The sequence below is a fragment of the Limulus polyphemus genome, unplaced genomic scaffold, assembly GCF_000517525.1.
Source record: "Limulus polyphemus unplaced genomic scaffold, Limulus_polyphemus-2.1.2 Scaffold622, whole genome shotgun sequence".
Taxonomy (NCBI): domain Eukaryota; kingdom Metazoa; phylum Arthropoda; class Merostomata; order Xiphosura; family Limulidae; genus Limulus; species Limulus polyphemus.
Window position 1 is genome coordinate 256,879 of NW_013666232.1, and position 8,606 is coordinate 265,484.

Sequence of the window (8,606 nt, forward strand, 5' to 3'; positions counted from 1 at the left end):
GTAGAGTAAATATATAGTAGTAGTACTACTACACACACACACACACACACACACACACACACACACACACACACACACACACACACACACACACACACACACACACAGACCAATGGTCATTTACTTTGCCCATGATATTAGGCCTAATTTTTTTATGCTCAGGATTTGAAATGTATGAAATAATTAATATACTTATGACCAATAAAGGTTTAAGACAACAGTTTTGTAGAATAAATTTCATTGACCTAACTAAGTTCCATTTTAATACACTTGTTTGAAAGAATATTCTCATAGGGAGTAACAAAAATCAGCTTACATGAATATCTTTATTCATAAGAACCTTAAAAAAATTAATTTATACGTTTAGAGTGGATTAGCCCACTTTTCACTTAAGTTTTTAGGTTTTCATTTAGTTCTTCTGATGTAAAATATAAAATATTTTTTGAAATGGATGGAAAGACATTGTTAGGGATTTTATCGTTGGGAAAATGTCTTTATCCTTTTTGTAATACATAGTTCTTTCACTTCATTGAAAACTTGTTTGTTTTGTCATAATTTGGAATTTAAAAATGGGGTGGGTTCTCAGACTTTTTCTGTGAAATGTTAGTGTTATCCAAGTAGTCTTTTTAGTTTACCCATTTCTTAAAAATTTTAAATGTACTAGAAATCTTTGAAGGTAGGTGAAGACGAGTTAAACACTGATGTGATAACCATAAGTCGTTAAAGTATTGATAGAAGTACTGAGAGAACTTAGTTTATGGGTAAACTGAGGTGCTACTTCCAAGTTATTCTTCATATTAGTAGTGGATTTAAAATAACTTTTTAGCCCTATATTTTAACTACATTTTGTGCCAAAGTGTATGGTGGTAGCTTTCTATGAATAATAAATTCAACAATCACTTTGAAGGGTTAAATTTTCAAAAATTCATTGGTTCTTTACATCTTATTTTCAAGCCACTATCATTGGGAAAGTTGTATTGGGGCCTTGAAAGCTAATGAAACGTGCTTAGCTTAATATGGCATATTGGGAATCATTACCTTTTGTTATGGGCATGAGTTTACCCTTTCTACATGGATCGGAGAGAAATTTAAATGTAATACATAAAATAGAACAATGAGTTTACAAACTCTTTATGTAAACTGCCGATTTTCAAGCATTCTGAAAAAGCTTTGTGGAATATAATCCACATCATGAGCATCTATTCTAGAAAGAGAAAAGGAAGAAAAATCTTTAATATTAGTTGAAATGTGTAGAAGATGGCATTTGAAACCTACTAATTGATGTCCTTTAATCTGAAGTTATAACATTTTAACGTTTGCGCATACAAAAATGATCCAGGCAGAGAAGATAGAAAGTTATAACCTGCAATCGTTCATTACTATAAGCCTAATTTAATATTCCTAAAATAAGGAAACTAATATTATGGCAGCGTATTTTCAGCATAGCTAGTTACAGATCAAAATAATTCAAACTTTTGCCAGCTAGTGTGTAACTTAAAATGAAATATAAGTATATAAAATGTGTACCTTGTCGAAACGTTTGCTGTTATGTTAAACTTGTATTAAAGTTTAGTTTTTTTTCATTACCCATTCAAGCCGTCTCCAACCATTATATAAAATGTGTGATTTTTTTTATTTTTTTTTTTTTTGCGTCTTGCATTGAGAGTACTCCATACAACTTCTTACAATGTAAAAGAACTTTCTTTATTCGCGGTATTTTAGAAATTGGGGTTCGTACGTTTCACTTCTACATTGTATGATGATTTTTTTTTGTACAAAGAATGAAAACAATCTACGGAACTAAATTCGTGACGATAGGGCTTTTAGTATTTTTTTTATGGAGGTATTTGGCAACTGTTTACTAGGGTACTCAATGAGTAAATCTGTCATGTTTCGTAGCACGTGGTCACGTGACAATAGATACCGATTCTAAGAAGAAAAATTGAAACGAAAACATTACATCGTAAACAGAGATAGCAAGAAATAAAACTTTTAAGTGCTTAAACTTGGAATAATACGTTCTTCATTCCAAACGAGTTATTTTTTACATTAAAAGTTTAAAATGCTGTGTTCATGAATGGCAGAACGCGAGTATTTTCATTTAAGTTGCTATCAACATACAAAATAACCTTTTGCGCACTAGTATCAATGAAGTATTTTACGCCAGTATCGATTGACATAAGGTTTCGAATATTACTCAAATAAAATGCAACCTGATAAATGTTTGTATATGACGTCGGGGGACCAAGGACATGAATATTTAAAAATATTTCATGATTAATTCTTAAAATATTAAAGTATTGGTGTTTTAAACCTGAATGGCTACTTATGCGAATAGAGCTAAACGGCCAGGTCAAAGATCACTGAAGTTGAAGTAGTAGACGCCTTTAATTTAGAACTGCTGACAATCATCGGTACTCTTTGCTTATTGGCTGTTGCAGTTATAATGTATACAACTGGAAGTATGGACAATAGTCAGTGGTTCGAACCTTGGATTAGTTGGGATTCTGTAAGGCTTAATTGTGTAGGCGCTTTTTTTTTTCATGCAAGATTTCCCTATTGTTTAACTTTATTTTTAGCATTTGAAATCGACTGCACCAAAAATTTTGGAAATTGAATATATGTAAATATGAAAGACTAAAGAAAGTGTCATCTGTTTTTCTTCATACACTATCGTTAAATATTGTTTGCATATAAAATGTTTTGACCTTTGATAAACTTGGTAAAATATCTAAATAAAAAATAATTTAAGATTATAAAAATTAGGATAATAAAGGTTTAATCTAAGGAGTTGAAGTGTATGTAAAAAAAATACCCACTAATATTGAGCTGAATTAATGTGAATTTCGTAAAAGTTGTATTAAAACATATCTTTTAAAAGTATATAAACTTGTAGTTATTGCGACTGTTCTTAAAATACTTGAACAGAAACTTTTACTAGGAAGCTGTTCCACGAACAATGTTGATAGAGACTTTCTTCATGGAGTAATTTGAGAAGACTATATTGAGTATAATTTGTATCAGTGATCTGCAATAGCGTGTCGCATGTTTTAATGATGTATAAAGTCTAATCTGGCGAAGCAAGTTATGTGATGAAACGTCAAATGATAGTTTTAATCTTCACATTTTATACGGATTTTCAACGAAAAAAAGCGTTCGGTATTTCAAATACATTTTATTTGCTACGCGTTGCTGGCATTCGGTTTAAACACATGCGCATCAGACAGAAACAACGCGAAAGCACTACTTTCGGCTTTTTATACAGATGGAATTCACCATAGTTGCTGGTAAATAGCTAGGAACACACAACTGTAGCTTAGGAACATCAGAAAAGCATATGTTGACCACTTCATGACTTGGAAATCTGCCTAAATAATCAAGAAAAACTAAGTAAATACTGTGAGTTCTTCGAGATAACTTCACTCAACGTCGAAAAGTGTTTCAAGTGTAGGAGAATGGGGAATTTTTGCAGGAGACACAAAACAACATCATTATAGTAGGCAGTATATAGCAGCCATGTTACAGAGAGTGAAGAGGAAGTTACCATTATTTATCATACTAATGTTATATCTGCATCAACTCGTATAAATTGATAGGAAGCGCTGAAGGAGAACTAGAAGATTTTCCTTGTTTCTGAATTTTCGCGCGAAGCTACACAACGTGCTAAATGCCCCTAGCCATCCCAAATTTTTAACTGATAAACTAGAGAAGGCAGCTAGCAAACAGCACCCACCACTAACTTTTTGGCTACTTTTGTCTGACCAAGTAGTGGAGATTTGGCAGTCATAGTAAAAGCACATTCACGTTCCCAAAGTGCAGAGCGATGCCTTGTGGTTAGGGTGCTCATTTCGCAATCTTCTCACTCTTTCAGCCATGAGGGTGTTATAATGTGATGGTCAGTCCCACTATTCGTTGGTATAAGAATAGTCCAAGAGTTGTGTTTGAGGTCACAAAGTAATATAGAGAACGTTGCGCGTTCGATCCTACCCTAGGCCACACTATTTTGTTTTTCATATTTTGCAAATGGATGCTCATTTTTAAAACATAAATAGTTTAATATAAATTGTATAAACGTCACAGTAGAAGTATTTTCTGGTTTGTTTTATTGTTGACAAATGTGTGAAATATTGTAAAAGTTTGAGTGTTGTATAATGTAGATATCCAAATCAAAAGTTACTGCATTTATATTGGAAAACACAGAAGAAGTACATTTTTTATTTTGGGGCCGGCATGGCCAGATGGTTAGGGCGCTCGACTCGCAATCTGAGAGGCGCGGGTTCGAATCCCCTTCACACCAAACACGCTCGCCCTTTCAGCCTTGTGGGCGTTATAATGTGACGGTCAATCCTACTATTCGTTGGTAAAAGAATAGCCCAAGAGTTGGTGGTGATGACTGGCTGCCTTCCCTCTAATCTTACACTGCTAAATTAGGGACGGCTGGCGCAAATAGCCCTCGTGTAACTTTGCGCGAAATTCAAAATAAACCAAACCTTATTTTGGCGATTTATCTCTCTTACTGTATGACACATATTAAATATTTTGAAATTTGATCCAAGACAGTTTCAAATTGAATATTAAGAGTGGAATGATGCTTCTGGCTGATGTAGTTTAGATGCACCAATATCCCAAAAATGGCAAAACTATCCAAGATGTACAGTGAGTTAATAGTAGTTTCTGACAACTTTTTGACATAACTTGCTTATCTGAGCCTCTGTTCTTCTCGATGTGGGTCTTTTTTTCTTACTACTGGCTATATAGGTGGGGTATTTTTAGATAAAACCGATTTTCCTACACGTATCAGATAGGCAAACTCGCAAATAACAGCAGATTCATTCAGGAAACTAGGAGAGTTATTCTGATCAGATAACTGAGATTTCATAGTGTGTGCAAAACAATAAGACTGGAAAAAGTTAGTCAAACTAAAAAAACAGTTGCTTCTTTTAGGCTATGCTTAGTCTCACAGCTTTCTTTTTCTCCGGATAGACTACAGTCAAAATAAACACATTGATCTTGAAAAAAATTGAATCTTCACTTTACAATATCTTAGTAGAATTGCTCAGAAAATGTTCGCCTTCTTTATCTATACAACAGTGTCACCTTGTGACCTTTGTTCTCCCACATCATTGGTTAGTTGTTACATTTAGTCAACATCAAGCTTGACCAGAAAAGGATAATACAGTGTCAATCCTTTTGAATTGGATTTTATATCATACTGGAATATCTTCTCAGGTAGAATAGACATATCTTACTATGAAGAGCAAAGCAACTAAAACAAGAAGCAATTTCGGTTTGATCATGACTTCTAGAATGGCCAGATAATTGTAAGACTACTGTCCAAAAGGGTGTGGCGAGCCTTGCTTTCTGAGCCTTGAATGATGGTCAGAAGGTTGAAAGATGACTGAAAGGATGTCACCGACCTTTCCTTTCTGAGCCATCGAGTGGTAATGGAAGTACACTATAGGCACTCTATTTGACATTGTGTGGGTACTGATCAATCTTCAAAGCTAAGACTATCTTTAGTCCACGAAACTAATGCCTGAAAGGAAATAGCGTTCCTTGATTTCTAAGCTATCAGGTAGTAAGGTCTAGTAGAATGTACAGATTACATTTAAGGACTGCCATCCAAGTTAGAATGGCCAAGTGGTTGAAAAATTACTTAATGAAACGGTATCACAACCCCTTGCTTTCTGAGCCATCGAGCATTAGTGGAATACAGTATACGTACTACATTGTTGGGGTACTGGCCGTACTGCTTGATCTCCAGAGCTAAGACAATCCCATGTTTCACGAAAATCACCCTGAGAATTTTGCAGAGTATATCATCCAGTGCTCCTTTGATTTTTCCTCGGTCTTCGTGAGAAAATGCTGGATCTATGATTAACAAGAAAGTCCAGCTCTTCCAGGATGTACATTGGAGTACAGTACTGATAGCACGAGTTGTGATATTGGTAAATAGCTCAAAGGGCTTGATTCGTCTGAATATTACCAGTGATCATTTATTTTGTGTAAACTGAAATAAAAAATGAGTTATATAGTCTCTAGATGACACTATTGTCGCTAGTGAACATAGCTTCTGGAGATAACTCAAAAGTTACTGAAAGTTTTCATGCAGTAGCCAGAGACAAGATGTATAAATTACTAGAGGATGTGAAACGCATAGTGACGGCATATGTGTATGGCAACATACACATTTAAACAAACACGCCTGTGTTGAAAACATTTCACAGAGTCCTTCATACATGCTTCCGACAAATTAAAACAAAATTAAGCAACCACACATAGAGAACAGTTATAAATAATAAAAAAAAACAAGAACGAAATAAGGAAACAGCGAAAGCATAGAGGCAAAGGATTTGATTTCGACTTAAATTGATGAATATGAGGTTAACTGTGGTAAAGGACCTGGAATGCACTATTGAAAAATATAGTGTGCCCGTGAAGTTAAAATGTGTTTTTAACTTTGTTTAAGGTTTTTGTGTAGATGTTTTTACTATTATTAAAGTTTTGGTAATGTTTGAATATTTAAATTTTCGTTAAGGGATTTATGTTTTTGTAGTTTAGTGTGATTCATTTTTGTGTTTGACGTGTAAGTATTCTTAGGATTAAAGTAAAGTTAGCTAGCTCCTTCACTATGTCGAGAGTTTAAAGATAATTGATTTTAAAGATACATTTAATTCTCGGCTTGAGACAAACCTGAAAGACAGAAAGGAGGACAGTGTGATATGCAAGTAAATCATATGCTTGTTGTTGTTTTTGTTTTATCTGCTTTAGATACATAGAAGTTTTGGAAATTTTTTGGTTATGTAATTTCTGTGCTGTAATGACAGCAGCCTATGGTCCAGAATGTCACTAAGATTACATTGTTTTAGTTGTTCGCTATAGTAAGAGATGTCAATTCTGCCCAAGAGGATACTGCAGTAACATATAGCCTCTGGATTGATAAGATTAGCATTGTAATATCCTTTGCTGTCCGAATATGACGTTAACTAAATGTAACAGCTGACAAATGCTATAGGAGAACAAAGTCTATGAGGCAATACTGTTGTTCCGGAAAAGAAAACGAGCTTACTTGTTGAATTCAGGTGCATTCTCTTGATTCAGTTTTACAAGGAGGTTATGGAGTAAAAACCCATTTTTAAGATCATCATGTATGGTCCGCCGGAAGTCTATTTCAAGAGAAAGAAAGCTGTGGGACTAAGCACAGCCTAATAGAAGGGAATGTATTTTCTTGTAAATAAGCATATATGTTGTGTTTTCTTTATATTTTCCAATGAATAAAAAATATTTTCATTTTACCAACTTTGTCCAGTCTCGTTATTTTACACATACCAGGAAGACTCAATTACGTTATCTGATCAGAATAATTCTACTCATTTCCTGAACGAATCTGTAGATATTTGCTTATCCGTCTATCTGAAACTTGTCAGGAAAATTAGCAGTTTTTACCTAAAAATACCTCAAGGGTCAATTATTCGCGTACCATTGTCCTGAGTGTATTATAAGACTATCAGCCAGATTCCAATGTTCGATTAGAATATCCCAAGAGTTTGCAGTGAATGCTCTTGACTAGCTGTCTTCCCTTTAGTCTTTCAGTTCAAAATTAGGAACGGCTAATGCAAGTAACATTTGTGTAGTTTCATGCTAATATCTGAAACAACTAGTAGTATCAGTCTGAAATAAGAAAACTACTCACTTGTAACTATGTTTCATTCATTTTAAACTTTCTCCCTATTCCATAGAAATACTAAATTCCTAAGGGATGTATTCGCGGTAAATCTACTTAACTTAGCTTAATAGTATACCGACAATGATAAGCTAACAGCAAAATACAAGCAATCGTCACTTGAAAAATTGATAGAAGAAGTGAAACGAAAATTAAAAGTTACTGACACAACCAGTACAGTTATATGTACATATCTTTAGTTTTGTGAAAACGTTCTTCCCTTTTTCCTCTCACAAATACAGTATACTGTATATATAATGGTCTACAGAACAATAAACAAAGAACAGCGAGGAAAAGTTGTGATATTTAATACATTTGATTTGAGTCTCACATGATGATAAAAATGTCACTAATAACGCTCAAACAAATTTCTACTTATCGTTTTGTGCTTGATAAAAAGTAAACTGATGGCCCAACCACATGAATAAACTTTATTTCGTACATCTGTTTAAATGTAAGGAATACAAAATGCGAAATTACCTTTCAGTAGGAGACACCTATCTTATAAGGAAAGAGTTGATTTTCATGTACAGAAAAATGAAACTGACGAATACAAGTATAGGACTACCTGTTTGATTTATTAGATTAATTGGTTTTAAGACAATAAGCACCAGTAAAACTTACAACAGATGTTTAACATTTATAATTCCTAATTGTTTTGAAAACTAGTATTACAGATTTATAAACCTAGCAGACGCTTGAAATAGAAGTGACAGTTAATTCTGTATCAAACATGACGTGAAACACAAAGGTGTTGGTCTGTTTTTTATCTTCCTTTTTGTCATTATTAATACTATGTGATTCTAAATTCTGTTGCGTCAGCGAGTCACGTGACTACTATGACGCAACGTTTCTAGAACTATCATGTACTTTGTCGAATGTT